Source organism: Nelumbo nucifera, chromosome 5 (genome assembly GCF_055504915.1).
Source record: "Nelumbo nucifera cultivar China Antique chromosome 5, China Antique-T2T, whole genome shotgun sequence".
Classification (NCBI taxonomy): Eukaryota; Viridiplantae; Streptophyta; class Magnoliopsida; order Proteales; family Nelumbonaceae; genus Nelumbo; species Nelumbo nucifera.
The window spans coordinates 49421010-49438517 of NC_142653.1; positions in this window are offsets into that span (position 1 = coordinate 49421010).

Consider the following 17508-nt stretch of genomic DNA (forward strand, 5'->3'; position numbering starts at 1 on the left):
CTAAGGGCATACAAAACTGTCTAACAGATCTCCACCCTGCCCCTTTTATTTGGTTATCAGAAGCTCGAGTTGAGTAGCTATTGTTTGGTAGTGTTTGTTTATGTTTCTCTACTTCGTTTTATCAAGTTCTATTCCCCTGGCTTTTGGTTTTTGGTAAGTTTAGATTTGTGGGTAGTGAGGTTCAGATTTGCATACTGTACTGGTGTTGGATCAGGGTTAGAAATAATTACATATTTAGAGTTTTTCTTGTTGAAGATCGTTTGGTGGCGTTCATTATTAGAAAGAAAAAATATCATCAGATCAAATTAGTTTCTCCATACAAAATCACCAAAAGATTTTAATCTGATCGGCCCACTTCTTTTCTTTCTTTCTTTCTTTCTTTCTTTTTCTTTTCTTTTGAATCACTACATTATTAAGAATTAAATAAAGAATTCGGTTCTTATGCTGATATATTTCTTGAGGCAAAAATAATTATTGAGATGCTTTTCATACTTCATCAACAATGCTGTTAAGACATCATCAGCATTTCAAAATTAAATTAGGACGAATCAAGGGTTTGACGGGGGTAGATCAAGAAGGCTGAACAAAAAAATGATAATTGTATTTGGGTTAGAATCTCAAATTTGATGGGGTTTTAAATGACAGGTGATTCTTTTAAATCAAATAAAGATGCTGTTGTATTAATCATGCCGCATTTTTTCTTTACTTTGTCATACTCTTATTCTTAGCTTCAAAAGAATGGAGGATTGTTAAAATGAAATGCTCTTAATTTCTTAGCTTCTCTGCTGAGTCAAGATATATGGAAGATGGCCACTTATTGAAAAGCTCTATACATATTGATGTATAAAATATAAACTGTCAGAAACTCTTGTAGTTACCGGGATTTCATTCAACTTTATTTCATGTACTGGAATAAGAGGGGAAGAAGAATTCATCTCCCATTCCTTCTCGCCAATTCAATTGTATATATTAAGTCTTACTACTTTAGATGGAAAATGATGGTCTACATTTTTTGTTTTTTTTTTTTTTTTTTTTTTTTTGAAATTTGAAGGCACCAGAGAATGCTACTTTGATTTAGGGTTTACATCTACATCCATGCCTAGGAGATTTCAGAATAGGTTGATCTTCTACCTATGAAGGTATAATTGGTAGGGCTCACTGGCTGACTTTGGGTCCCCAAGACCTTCCTTTCCAGCTTTCTATCCAGAAATTGTGGGTGCCATCAGTAGCTAATCAGTGTAACCAATACTCAAAGCTGGCTACACAATACAGGCTCACCAAAACACTTTATTTTCTTGCGGATGAAGATTTGCCCACAATGAAAGTGATCTGGTTTTGATCCACAAGCTTACAGGGATATTCCCAGCTTCTCCACTGTCTTCTCCTGTTCAGCAGATACTTTGAATGATTGGTGACCCTATTGACCAATTTTTAACCCTAGTGACAGAAGAAAGACTAGTAGATTTCTACTATGATCTTCACATTCAATGCATGTGTTGGTAGGGTACAGTGCCATTTGTCTTTTTTAATGTGTTGTCCAAAATGCCAATCTTGTTCCATGTAAATTGAGGTATGGGTTTGGGAACTTAGGCCTCATGGCTGAGAATGTGGCACAAAGGGCCCAAAATATTGAATCTCCATGATCTTCTAGGCGAGCCCACATCACGTCGCGGTCTCACCATAATGGAACAGAGATGGGCTGATTGTCAGAGGCCATAACCTAAACAAGTAACCATTTAAGATGGTTTATTTTGATGTTTTCTTTACAACGTACCTACAACAGTCATTCTTCTACTTGTGGTAAATTTACCAAAGAAGATATTGGTGGAAATGGCATGCTGTGGTTGTGTGATTGATGAATAATTTTACCATTTCTATAAGTGGGCACATGAGAAGTCTAAGTTTTCTACTCGGATGCCTTTCATTGCTTGGTTGAGATATATTGTAGCTTCACAGGCTTAAGCTGTGGCTTTCTGAAAGCATCACCATGATGGGTGTAGAAGTGTCAATTTTCTATAAAAGGTAGGCACAGGCTTAAGCAGTGGCTTTCTGTGCATATGTGGCCTGCTTGTATGCCATTGTTCAACTAGAAAGAAATAAAAGGAAATATCTATCTATAGATTTTAAATATTAATTTAAATTTTCTGGAGTTTATAATTGCATTTATTCACATCAGCTTATTTTTCTTATAGTCCTGAATCTATTTTCATATATATTCAATCATAATTGCACTATCATCAAACTCAACCCAGATATAAATTAACTTGGGTTCGATTTCCTACACTTTTTTCTCTTTTTTTTTTTTCAATTCAACTACCTATTCTTAGGAGAATGTATACACCTTTCATGGGGCACTTATTTATTGTGTTCTATGCATGTTATATTATCATATACCATTCAAACTTGTGTTATGACTTGCGTGTTTGTAATCTATGTACAGGTAGGGGAGTTTTAGGATTATCAATTCCTGGTTGCCCTGAAGCGTTCCAATTATTCTGGCAAGATGAACAATCCGAGGAAGAAGGTTGTAGAAGCCAAAGATCAGGGGAAGAAGGCAGTAGCAGTCAAAGATCGAAGGAACAATAAATTGTCATAGATCAATAAACTGTATTTGAACAATTTGTTTTCGATGTTATAATGATTAATCTTTATATTAATAGATTGAGTTTTACATTTAAACTTTTATTTAAGTTGTTTAAGTTTCCATATATCAATTTGCAAGAGTGTATTAAGTATGTATTATAGTGTTGGACCAATAAAGTGCAGATATAAAAAGATGTTGAAAATAACATATAAAAAAAAATTAATAGTGACCAAAGCCGGCGGTCACCTAATCGCTTGGCGTAGCTATACATAAGGCCTAAATGGCGACTTAAGTATGATCTAAGCCAGCGGTTCAGGTCATCACTAAAACGAGCAGGACAATTTTTGCAAAATTTAGGCCGGCAGTCCAGACTGCCGCCTAAAGGAGCAGCCAGTTTTTGACAAAACTAAAGCCGACGATTCAGACCGCCACCTAAAAGAGTAAGGCTTTTTTACCAAAACCTACGCTGGCAGTCCATGGCGTCTACGTCGGTGGTCTAAACCATCGGCACATATGTAAATTGAAAATCATGCCGGTGGTCTGCTTTTACTTGTACCGACAGTTTGTAATGTTGGTATTTATATTATATTTTAAAAATTATTTATTTTTTTATTTTACCTGCGGTTTAGGACTGTCGGTATAGTAAAGGATAAGCCAACAGTTCTGACAAAATGCCGGCAATACTTAATTTAATAGTCCAAATTGATGCCACCTAGGTTTGCGGGTTTGTACAAATTTGTTGGCAGTCATGAGTTTCCCCGATGGTGGCTATACCGGCAAAGAAAGACTGCCGATAGATCGCCGGCATTGGTCATTGCCGACGGTCATGTAGTTTTTGTCGGCGGTCCCAAACCGTCGGAAAAAACCTATATTTTTGTAGTGTTCTACCATTGCCAATTGTATGTGATATAGAGAAAAATTATCCTTCTCTGTATTCTTTTGTAATTTCTCTTGCTTTGTTGCAGACAAAGTAGAACTGTATTTAGGGATAGTAAATCCCTTATCTACAATTTCCCATGGACCTTGGGACATGAAAAAAGTCCTCATTTTAATGGCTCAATAGTCATAATTTTCTCAAGAAAAAATGAGGATTGGAATTTGACTTTTAGCTAGAATGGTGGCCATGATAAGGTTTGAGATAATAAGGAATTTCAGCTAAAAGGAAATAACACCCAAAAATAATCGAACAGGCTCTGATATCACCATTGTTAGGATTTAAGACTTAGGATGTGAGAGAAAATAAACTAGGTAAGATAGAGTGGTAGCAAATGGTAAGGGGTTGGGAAAATGGGAATTTGTATTGGCTTGTCCTCAAATGTACACGTAGAGATTTAATTTCTAAGGAGTGCCTTTGGGGTTGATTAACTCGAATTTGAATGTGGTTAGTTTTGGTTCATTGGATTGAGCTCCTCTTATCATTCTTTTATCTTGTGTCCCTCCAATTTGGGTCACGATTTTGACTATTGATCATTCGTTTCACCCAAAGCCTGCAACAACTTTGTTTCTTTCAGAAGCTATTCAAGGGCCTAGAAAGAGAGTGAGGTGATGCATGTTTGTTGGATTCCTTGGATTTGGTGCGGTTTTCCCATCTTGAGTGGTTAAGAAGCTCCACTTCATCAGCAGCATTCTTCTCCTTCTTCTTCACCAACTTTTAGCATCAGCAGCATTCTTCTATTCTCCCATCTTGAGTCCTTTAGCATTTTCTCTCTCTTCCCCTTGCAATCGTTAGAGCAAGTTGAACAGGTTGAGTTTCGGGAGGTTGTGATTTCTCCAAGGGTGCAACTGGAATTGGCCTAATTAGAGTCTGAACTGATCTAACCTACAAATTTACATGAACTAGGCATGGATTTTTGGTCCTCAGACTTGGACTGATCTTGGTCTCAGGCTGGGCTTAGTGTACAAACTGAGCTTGGGCCTCAAACCCAATTCTTAGAATTGGACTACAAACCCAATTCGTATTCAGGGACAGATAGGACAACCAGCGACTCCTTTTTCTTTGTGGTTTCAATAAATGCTTTGATCGTATTGCACAAGCTTTGTTCGGAGTTTGGACCCCTTTACACGCCTTTGTTTGGAGCTCATCCTATCCCTATGCCTACTGTTTGTGATTTGAATTTGTCCTTGTCAGCACATTTACACGTCTTTGTTTATAAATCATCCTGTCCTTCCTCTCTTTTGTTTGGATTTATAGTTTCACCCCTTTTCTTACGCCTTAATTTGTTTGTAGCTCATTCCTTCCCCTGTTAATGATATTTCAGTTATGTCTTCTGTAGACTAATGGGGTTGATACTTGATGGTTCATCGTGATCTTCTCACCCTAGATGCTACTTTTCACTCTTTTTTTTTTTTTAAGACATAGAGAATATTGAAAGAATAATAAGTCAATAGCAGACTCTTAAAAGAATGTTAAAGAATAGTTCCAACCATTCGTTATCCGATAAAAGGGCTTGAACTCTAAGTTTCCATCCACAGAAACTATAGTTAACGCTTAAATATCTCACTTTCTTAAAATTATTATTTTTTTTCAAATTTGTCCTCTTCTCTACCACTAATGTGACGTGACAGTGGGAAAATTCTATGAAATGAAGAATTGACAATCATTATGGAATGCTGAAAAATTCCACCAATACTGGACGGTATTGTGAGGGATAGAGTAAAAGCGAAAACAAAAGGTTAAAACCCACATTCCATGAAATTAATTCTACACAAAATAATGCAAGCTCATAACAAATTCTAAAAATGAACTATCAGCCAAGAACTTTTCTGTTCACGTAATATTAGTATATTACGTGAAAAATCACTTTAATTTCTAATTCCAAATACATGGTTTTGTGAAATTCGATAGTCAACATCCTAATGAAAGATAATATGATCCTAGCAATTTATTATTTTATTATCGGAATGAAATAGTTTAATTTCTATGCTTTGGAAGAAATGTTAGTCATCGAGCATTTGCTTGACGACATCAAGAGTTCTCTTATGACAATATTGAAACGCAATTAAGGAACTATTATACGATGCCTGCCTTTCTTTCCTACTTAAATAATTGTAAAATTTGAAGAAAACTGGAAAAATTAAAATTTGTGAAGACATACCTTGGCATCCATCAGGAAGATAAGGATTCCCATAAAAACCTTCGGTACATTGGCATATATATCCAGGGCTGTCTTTGGAGATGTAGCAGTTGGTGTTATTCCCACATGCGTAATTGCTGTTTGCTTTCTCACATGTCTTGTTTGCATTAGACCCGTCCGATACTATGCATGCATATAAATTAAATTAAGATCTAATTCTTAAACTAAATTCTGCTCTTTTAGAGGTTTGGGAGTGTTTAAAAATAAGTGTTTATTTAAAATAAATACTTATTTGGGATTGGACCACATTATTAAGTATTTATTGATATTTAGGAAATAAGCTCAAAAAAAGTATTTATTTTAAATATGAGGGGTTATTACTCCCCATTGTGTATCCCTTCAAAAGGAATAAAAAAAGTAAATAAGTGCTTATTCAAACACTTATTTTTATGGTAAGCACTCCCAACACATGGCCGAACTTTGACCAATTAATCAATACTACACTGAGAAGTTTGATGAATACCAGCTGATTAATTTAACTGGTTAACACTTACGATATCCAAAGGATATCAAGAAACAGAAAATTCAAACGGTACCGAAACCGTTGAATGATGAGAAAATGGGCAATCCAGACAAATCCTACTTGCCCGATCAACGATATTGACGACATCAAGAGTTCTCCTATGACAATATTGAAACGCAATTAAGCTCAGTTTGGAAGGAGTAGAAATGCAAATATGAAGAAAATACAAGGTTTTGCAGTCAACATATTTGTATTTATACTCCTTCCAAACTGAGCGAGCCTTAAGTGAAAAGCAAGAGAATAATTAGAAATTGAGTTCATACCTTGGCATCCATCGGGGAGGTAAGGATTCCCATCGTAACCTTGCAAACAATGACAAAGATATCCAGGGCCATTTGTGGAATTGGAGCAGTATGTGTTTCTCCCGCAGGCAGAATTGTTCATTCCTCGTGCTTCCTCGCAAGACTTATTGTTGTTTCGAATTGCCCAATCCAGTACTATTGGACGTCGAATGCCAGAAGTTACAAGGTCGTTCACGTTGTTTCTGATATTCCAAAGTTGTGACACTTGCGACTGTAAGTCATCTTGATCGGACAGAACAACAATCCCGCATCTACTAACATTCCATGTGTATGTGAAGTTGTAAACGCTATGAATCTGTATTTGAAAATCAGCGATACCCTTGGGTATCGTGGTCTGGCAGCATCCAAATCCACTGCATGGAAAGCCCATTATCACTTTGGTATCGTTCAAGCATTTTGAGGTGCAAGCCACGTAGAACTCTTTGCCATTGTAGTCATACAAAGTACCAGATGTGTCGCAACCGACGATGGTCAATCTGTTTCTGGTATCCGAGACCCTAAATGCATTTGAAAATTTAACCTTAGGGTCGTCATGCCCCTCCCAATTGTTGAAAGGGTTGGTGCCCGTGTAGCATTTGGCAGCTCCAAGAACAGAGGTCGTCAGTTGGCCTTGCAGAGATATGTTCAAAACGGGCAAATTGTCGTGGAACGACAATTGAGTTTCACCGGTGGTGTTGCATATTAAATGAAAATCTTCGTTCAAGAAACACTTTGGATCATCACCGATGCCAAACGGGTAGGGTATGGTGAGGTTTCCACATTTCTCCGGACAGCCGGGCCTTGTCAGAGACGTTAATGTCGACGACCCTGTTGTTGCTGCGTTCATCGTGACCAACCGTAGTAGGATGAAATGAAGAAGCAACAAGGGCCAAATCATGATCGGATGATAAATGCGTCCTCGGTAAAAGGAAGGAACAGAACGCTGTTGTACCTGGAAATGGAATCATCGTGACCCATGCCACTATAAATATAAGTACGACTGATCAAAGCTTACTACGCTGAGCCGTTTAATCCCAAGTCAATCAAGTGAATGAACTATCGATATTTTTCCAAGTCCCTAACGTTAAGCTTAAGGCGTGGAATATTACACAGAAGCCAAAAATAAAGCTTTCAATCCAGGCACACGCAGACAAATATCAGTGACTGTCGTTGCCTTGACAAATATCAGTGGAATATTACACCGAAGTAGCTGATTTTAGTCGCAGATCTGTTGAAGATTCCACGATTTAATTTTTTAGTCGCAGATCTTTATATGGGATATCTATACCATATAAAGATATTTGCGTACGTGTAGGTCATCAAAATTAAGTTTTTCTGATTATATAATATCACCTTATTACGTTTTATGAAAAAAACCTTTTTTGTTAGGCTCAATTTAGAAAGAATATAAATACAAATATATAAAATATAAATATATAAAAAATAATACAAAATATATCTACATATTTTCATTTGTACTCCTTCCAAATTAAGTCTTGTTTGCATGTATGCGCGCATAGAACAATCAACACGTGAATTCACCTATCTTACAAACAAAGTGAAGTTGACGATAACTCTCAATGGTTATTTTTTCTTTCATTGTTTGGCAGTGCAGACTGAAGTTATTTGATTACTGTAACACCTCACTTGATGACAAAAATACCCTATGCATATACATTACAGGCTACTATTTCAAAAGCACTGTCTATGAGATCAATCCTTTGAAAGTTGAAACCTAAGCTTTGCAAAACCTTTCATAGCAACTATAATTCTATTAACCAACTTTCTTCCTAGCAAATCCCAAAAATGAAAGGAGCTTTAATGTTGATGGAACCAATATTTCAAAACCGGCTTGGAGGTCAAACCATTTTTGCCTCTGGGTTGCGGGACACCGATATATATATATATATAAATGTCTATAAACATATATTTTATTAATAAATAATATATAATTATATTATTATTACTTTATGTTTAATTTATATTTTTAAATTAATTTAAAATTTTTTATTTGTAAAAATAGCAACACAACGCTCCATTGGAACCTTGAGATGCATGGATCTCAAAATGTTACTCATAATAAAAGTAAAAAAAAAAAAAAAGATCACCTAACATCATGGCCTCTAGAAGTTTGCATACATATTTAACGTATGACTTATAACCCGGTTACCTGTCGAACAGACAATCATCTGATCGACCGGATCGAACAGTTTTGACGTGAACATTGTTTTTGACAAAAAATTCCGAGTTTTACTAAAACCCAACCCAGAATCATTGCTAGATGATAGTTGAAACGGTACCCAGCTGGGTCAACGACAAATTAAAACACTGTACGAAACCCATATGAATGAGTGTGCTGGAGCGGGTTTTGCTACTATTCCGACACATTGTTTGGTAACTGTTGATAACGAACCGTAGAAGCTTGGGCTTTCGAGTGTGGTATTAATTTGGTTGTGGAGATAGGTTTTTCACCAGATATCCTCATTTGAAAAATCCGCTCCAGGAATCTCTTGTACACAAATGTTGGTATCTTTCAAAGCATAAAAAAAAAATTTCATCCCAATAATGAAATAACAAATTGACAGGAGTCGCGTAACAATTAATTTCATGGAATGAAATACGTGAAATGTAACTGCAAATCCCCAAACCTAAAAGAAAATGGGTCCTAACCTTTGTTTTCTTTTCTTTTTAAGGACTCTATTCCTCAGAATATTGTCCACTCTGGAATTAATATTTCAGCATTCCAAAATGATTTATCAATTCATTTCATTGAATGCATGGAATTTATAATGTTTTTTCATTTTTTTCCACTGTCACGTCACATTAGTGGTCGAGAAGAGGACAGATTTGAAAAAACAATTCTAAGAAAGTGGGAGATTTGAGTGTTAATTAAATATTTTGTGAATGGAAAATATAGAGTTCAAGCCCCTTTTATGGGATAAGGAATTGCTGAAACTATTATTTAACATTTTATAAGAGTTTGCCATTGATTAATTACTTCTCTTAGGGTTTTTTTTCTAGGTGATGGTATTTATTCATAAGTCAAGTCAATGGTACTCCCTTTCAATCTTCTTCTATGTCTTAATTTGTATAGGATGATATACAAACAAACAAACAAAAAAGGGCGTGTAGAAGGGGGGTGCGGGAACCATAAATCATGCACTCAAACCTGGGCCCAAGGTTATCTGTTCAATTCAAGTTTATACCTTACTAAAAATTAATGCATTTGGGTTGGACCTGGATAGTGTATGCATGTATGTATATATGCAAATAATGTGTCTATATGTGTATGTATGTATGTATATATATATATTTGGTCCAGGTTTAATTTGAGATAAAATCAAATTGATTTGAACTGGGTTCGAGTTCCCCAAACGCTATAACCAAGCCCAGCCTAAACGTTAAGAAAACCCAAAATTTTGGACCCAAACCCAGCCTGAAGACTAAAATTCCATGCCTAGCCCAAGTAAAATTGCAGGCTAGATCAATTCAGGCTCTGATTAGGCCCACTCCAGTTGCACCTCTAATTTGATCTGATGCTATTTTTTCTTTCTAATAATGAACGGCACCAAACGATCTTCAGCAAGAAAAACTCTAAATATGTAATTATTTCTAACCCTGATCCAACACCAGTACAGTATGCAAATCTGAATCTCACTACCCACAAATCTAAACTTACCAAAAACCAAAAGCCAGGGGAAAAGAACCTGATAAAACAAAGTAGAGAAACATAAACAAACACTACCAAACAATAGCTACTCAACTCGAGCTTCTTCTGATAACCAAATAAAAGGGGCAGGGTGGAGAGCAACGAGATCAGCTATTGTTTCAGCAGTCTGGGAAGAGAGGAACACTAGGATCTTCCAAGGAAAGGGAAAATCAAAGGATGAATTGGTAGAAAAACATAACCACCGATTTCTTAAATTGGCTGAAAACATTGGATCTGTTCAAGGCTTTTACAGTAGATGACTGAGGTTGGATACAGTAGCAGGCTCCTCTTCCTCATTCCCACTATTCATGTAAGCTGATCTCCTCCTCAACAGAATAAAGCTAAATTTTGGCGGTAGTTCTGTAGGTAACCCTGGTCTCCAACCACCTTGATGATTGAATCCTTCCCAAAACTTTTGACCTTTCTCTCATCCCCTCCTCCTAGAGAGGACGCCTTTATACCTCTGACATGTACTCAAATCAACTAAGTTTTGTCCCAATAATATGGGGTCAACTACATTGGATCTGTTCTGTCATTCTACTATGTTCAGTGCTATATTTACTGTTAAGTTGTGGTCCACTAAATCATTTCTCTACTTCAACCCATGTCCTTTTTGGTCTGCTCTTCAGCTTTTTCTAGACACTCCAACTTGTAAAAATCATTCACTGGTTCTGTAAGCAGTTTACAACACAGACATGGTAGTCAATTTGAAGTCTGCATATGAATTGTTGTTGTTGTTGATAAGCAACAGAAGTGCTTGTATTAATAAATTTATAATCTCCTGATGGCCCAATTCATGAGTGACATGCTACATAATACACAAGATGCAAGACAAAATCAAGGAAATTACAAATTTACTCATAGCATAGGTAATCCCCATTCTAGACTCTCCTTTACAACCCCCAATCAAGTACTTAGCTCATTGCAACATAACTTCAAAAGGTCACAACCTGGTTTTTTTGACACAAACCTTCATTATTCTGTTTTATTATTTGGTTGTAGAAGACAATAAGGCAGTTCATATCAGATATCCTATTGCAACCTGTCCGACTTGAGTTCAAACCTCATTCTTGTTGCCAACGAGTTCTAAAAGCTAACAATGCAAAGCTACCTGGGTAAAGCAACAAACCAAAACCTATCATGCTACCGTCTCAAATTGATGACAGTAGACCAATTCTTCAAAGTAGTTCAAGTCAAGTGATAGTGAAACCTCTGTTCTACTCAACTAGCATGCAACAAATCAAGATTGGTGCCATGGGATTAATGCTAACATAAAATCATCTGTTCTACTCAACTAAAATGCTAAATTAATGCTAACCTGAAATACTCTCTATTTTATCAAACTCAAAAAGGGGGATATACTGATGTTGCCATGGGATTATGTAGATACAAGCAAACTCAAAGATGATAAACTGACCCAAGTTCTTATTTTGATAATGGGAAGAAAAAAAATGTTTAGGGAACACAGAAGAAGATTTCTCTTGCAAATTCTCGTTAAAAAGTAGGATATACTCAAATACACCACAGAAATCACATCAGCGCCCCACAGGATCATCTCAGTGTGCATTGGGAACATCTCTTCTACTTGTCGTTGAAAGATTGATGTTTTCAATACACGGTTGGAATGTGCTGTGGGGCATGCCCTGTGGGGCCCCGAGTTTCCAGAATGCAGTCCTAAGAATAATTCAACACTGTAAGGGTGTTAGGTGGGGAAGGGGCTGAAGTGGAAGATAGGGCGGCCAAGCATGCCTGTTACCCATTACCTGAAGGACCATATTACCAATTTTGATAAGCACCGGATTGGTGCCATTTTCTTATTTTGACAAGGACCAGATTGGTGCCTTCTTAAAAATCTACTCAAACCACTGACCCCAAATTATCTCAAGGACCAGAAATCTAGTTAAGGATTTAGAAAATTAAAACATGGAGGGTACTCATTCAAATTTGCCACAGCTGGGCATGATAATCTGGAATAAAATTATTCAAATTTAGAAAGAATTTAATCTGGAATAAAATTAAAACCAGTTTGACTTAAATCAAAACAAATAGGAATTGCTAGACTTTGTTCAACAACCTCTGAGTTCAAAGGCAGAATATGAATAATAAAGTTTTTAAGGAGGGAGTGACGGATAATAAATAGGAACAATAAAGTCTTTCAGTTCAAAACAACCAGTGAGTAAGACTTTAAGGAGGGAGTGAGGGATAATAAAGTCTCAGTTAAGCAACCTCTGAGTTCAAAGGCATCTTGATGGGTGATCTTCAAATGAACTTGTTAGAGATCCTGCGTTCATCTCCTAGACCATTAAGTATTATTACCAGAAGCTGTTCTATACCAGAAGTGTTGGAGTTGAAAGTAAATTTTGATGGTAGTGCCATTGGTAACCCCGTTTCAGCAGGGGTTGGTGGTCTGTTCAAGAAGAGGGATGTCAAAATTTGGTGGGTTTTTAGTGGTCTGATATAGGGGTGTCAACGGTATTCGAAAATCTGATTTTGAATTCGATATTCGACATAATCGAATCGAATTCGAATAATTCAAATATCAAATCGGTCGAATTTGGATATCCTATTCTTACTGAATAGTTAATCGGATTCGAATTCGGATATGACCTGATTTGATTCGATAAATATCTGAATTCGACCAATTATTTAATTCTTATATAAAATATTTTATATAATATATATAATAAGTAAGTTATATAAATAATTTATATTTATTAATTATCTAAAATAATTAATTAATCAAATTCGAATCAAATCGAATAATCAAATATTTAATCAGAGTCAAATTCGGATATTAATTTTCAATATCCGTCAGATATCAAATCGAATTCGAATATCAGATTTTCTAATCAGATTCAAATTCGGATATTGCCTGATCCGATTCAAATTCGATCCGTTTACACCCCTAGTTTGATAGGGACATCTCACTCAACAAACGCTGAAATTCTAGCTATCTTCACAGGTCTCTGAATTGCAAAGGACAAAACTCTGCAAACACAAAAAAATGGTTAGGAGAGAAGGATGGAGGTCCTTGGAGGTTAGCCCACTATCTGACAGAGGCCAGAGACATCTTTGGTTCCTTGCATGTCAACCTTAATTGGGTTCCTAGGGAACTAAATTCTATAGCTGATCATTTGGAAAAATTTGGATCTGCTTGGCATGGTGGTACAGAAAAATAAAATATACCTCACCTAGCCTAGGGTTGTCAATGGCCTCTGAAAGTCTGATGTCTGTTCTGACATCCAATCCAATTATCTTGGATTAGGATTATGTGTTTACATAATCGGATTGTATTTGGATTTTGCAATCTGCATTACTGGATGTGGATTTAACTCCATCCAATCCAGTTAAAATCCAAATTCGATTATATTATAATATTCATTGATTTTAATATATAAATTTAGATAATCATATTTGATATTATAAAAAATATAATTGTATATTATATTATATATGAAAATATATATAATATATTTAGTATGTCATATTTATATGAATTATTAAAAAGTTATCAACTTTTTAAATTTTTTCTGTATTTTAAAAATTAAGCAGTGTCGGATTAAATTTGAATCTGATCCAAGTCCATTAGGATTCAAATTCGAACCCAGGATCTTCAAATCTGATCAGAATTCAGATTGGATTCAGATGTCATTTTTCAATATTCAGATTGGACTCAGATATTGTTAAATGCAATCCATTTACAGACCTCACCTAGCCCACTACTCCTGATTTACTGATTATCTATAAGTGGGATCAAGTGCTGGATCTGCAATTGAATGCACATTCATCAAGCAAGCATGTAAGTATGGTCAGCTACTAATAAATAACCAGCAGGTCCAAATGCATTTTCTGCAGCCTTGGTTGAAGCATTTTATTGTGACAGACCATAAAATATACACACAATTCCTATAGTTTTAAATTCAAAAGACCAAATCATCTGGTCTTTTTGATTTGATCACTACAAGTAGGGTTGTAGACATGAACCCCCTCTTGATGTGCTCAATTGTTTTAAAGTCAACTGCTGATCATACTTGTCAACGCATCAGGTGATTCTGGGTGACAGTGGGGTACCTAGTTGCCTAGGTGGGCTCCTAGGCAATGCCAAGATGATAAGAATTTTATAAAATAAAGATCTAAGTTTTTGATATATCACTAGTTTTATATACCATTCAGCATACATATCATTTGAAAGAATAACAATTCTTGTGGTTAGGGTGCAACCAAAGCATTAATGTGCAAAAATCATGCGACTATTTTACTTTATAAGAAGCTTACTTTCCATAATTTTTATAGTGAGGGAACCTCTATTTGTATTAAATTTAATGCTTTGATTGCCTTCAGATTTTCTTATCTCACAACATTTTCGATGTAGTGGTTTAGAATGATAACCAATGTTTGTTCGATATATTCAATGAGAAAATACCCACACCCTTGGCAAGTTGGCATCTAGCAATATATCTTTCAAAAAATAAAGAAAACAAGTGTTGGCATGAGCCTTTCCTTTTCTTAAACATTAAAACAAGGCAACAAGTGTACCAACTTCATTGCTAATAAGGGTATCAATGAAGAAAACTTCTATGATTATAATATCATCAATGAGTTTCCAAGCATGGCAATGTTGCTATATGCTTAAAGAATACTTTGGTATTCCGTCTATTTGTGTAGGTCAATGGTCTTTTTGGTTTATGATTGGTTTTTTTTTTCTATTTTTTAAACCTTGTATTGGGTTAGGATGAGAGAGTTAGGTTGTGTGCTCTATTTTTGGGTGAGGTGCTTATTACTCTGATTGCCTCATCTGGACTGACTCTCTACAAAACTCTATTGCCCTGCTTATTGAGGCTGAAGGTTGATAGATTTAATCAATCAGTTGTAATTGAGATTTTTTACCAATGAGAAAATTAAAATTAGGGGTGCAACTTGAGTGGGGATCAAAAACACTTTATAAATTGGATCCTAATGAATCCTTGGCTACTTTCTACAGAAAAAGAAATTCCTATGAGTTGATAGTAGTGACACTACCCACTAGTGAAGTAGAGAATTATCTAGTTTTTGTAGTGAAGTAGAGAAAAATTATTGCCACTTTCAATTTTTATTGTGTTTTCACCTATAGTTTCCCCACCAAATAGGGCTTTTCTTACAAGATGATGATAGTAAGGGAAATCTATGAGTCGAGAAAATAGTACATAACCAGTAAAGAAGAAACCCCAATAAAATGTTAAATAAAAAACTCTTTAAGAAACCTAAATTCTCCATCTCCAAAAATTTGAACATGAAGACAGATATATATTCTTTATTCCACAAATGATTTCTTTCTGCTTTGACATACCTACGTTTGAATTTGGCTTGACCTACTGCTGTGTTTATGCTTCAACAATCCAATATGTCTCTTGTATTTAGGGCTTCACAAAAGATTGGGGTACCAACTAGAGGCCGATGGATGAAATCCTTGCATATGAGGGGAAAGAGAGGTGAAGATATATAAATAAAGATATCTCATAAGAAAAAAATATAAAATCAGAAAGGAGAGATGATGAATATCATTCGCACAAGCAGGAATGGAGTACTAGGAACAAATCTCCTGGCTTCAACTCAAACCCTCTAGTTTCAAATCTTCAAATCTTTATACACAAGGTCGTGGGTTCAAATCCTTTTCTCTAAGCATATATTCACAACCGATCCACAGTTCTCTTGAAATCTCCACCCTCACATCCACAGTTCTCTTGAAATCGAACTCTATGCATGGCTTCTCACAGTTCTCAAATGATAAGTTAAATGGAGGAACAAAGATATGGCATCGAGATTCAGGGAAAGGATGATTTAAAGTGAGAGATATTTGTCATTACGTTTAACGAATCCCTCCTTTGGCGCGACATAGCTGTTTTGGCGGACCCATGTTTCACTGGTCAATTGGTTATTATTTTCTTTCTTTTTTCAAAATAATAACTGCCGGGACTCATCATGCGGTTACGTTATGTGGCCTCTTAAAATTTGACCGTCGGCCCCTACTCAAAACGTGAGCGGGCAAATTTCGGGCAATGCCAAGATACCTATTATTAAACTTCAAACTCTTAAAAGGGATTTGGAGAATATGAAAATGAAGGATTTTTAGACCATTAAAAATTATTATTCTAGATTAAGAGAAATTGTCAATCAATTAAGAAAATGGTGGATGAAAAAATATTAATTAGTGTGGTAGAAATTGGTAGGTTCTTTAGAAGCTTACGGAAAATATGCAATCAAAAGACTATAGAATTTAAAGCCTAAAGAGCAAGAAGTTAATTATTAGTCGAGATTCGAGATGTAGAGTTTGATGAGAATGCTACATGGAACTAGAAAGAAGAAAAAGTAGAGATACATAACATCATGGTACCAAAAGTACAAAAACTAAGGTCTTTTATTAATGAATGAGAAGAAGGTTAAAAAAGTCTTGAATCTACAATATCACTATCAACTCCATCATCAGCCACAATAGAAGAAGAACAAGAAGAGTTATCTCTTGATTTGCCACCAAGAAGGATGAGGCCACTTAGTGTTAGACAGTTTTGTATGCCCTTAGCTCCAATCAGTTTTGATGTACTTTTGACATTTAGTGTAAATGAATAAACTGCATGTATGATTCATGTTGTGTGGTATGTTTCTGTGTAAGACCCTTAAACTGGACACTTAATGAGACTCGTGTTAGTTTAGAATGTTCACAGCCGTTGGATAAGTCTGGGGAGATTTATCTTACCAAGGCTGACACTAGTGTGCTACCAAGTGTTGGGGTGGCCTATCTCAACTGCTAGGGTGAGACCCAAAGCACATGCAGTGTAGGATTACTTGAATCATTGAACCAGACCAGATTTCCAGTATTGCCCTGGACCTTGGTGATTGATGGGCAAAACTGAAAAGTTACACCTGACCCCTAGACTCGATTATGATACTGCACTAGGTATCGGATTGGATTGTCTTTAATATGTCCATCATTGAGATCCTTAGCGGGGGTCAAAACCTGTGTATGTTGGGACAGTTTAAGAATTCATTTGAGTGGGTGATCATAGTGACATGATCAACCCCTTTGCCGGACAAAGGTAATGATCGGGGATGCACTCTCTCTGATGGAAGCCAAACTACCGGTAGTTGATTTCAATCGTTGGAATTTTGTTTTGCAAAATTTATATATAAGATATATAGATATATACGGTTTCAAAATGTTTGCAAATGGTTTTAATTCCCGGGATCCATATGAGCAGAGAGCGCAACACTCTTCCTTGCAGCCGAGGGAGAGGTCCTCTCTT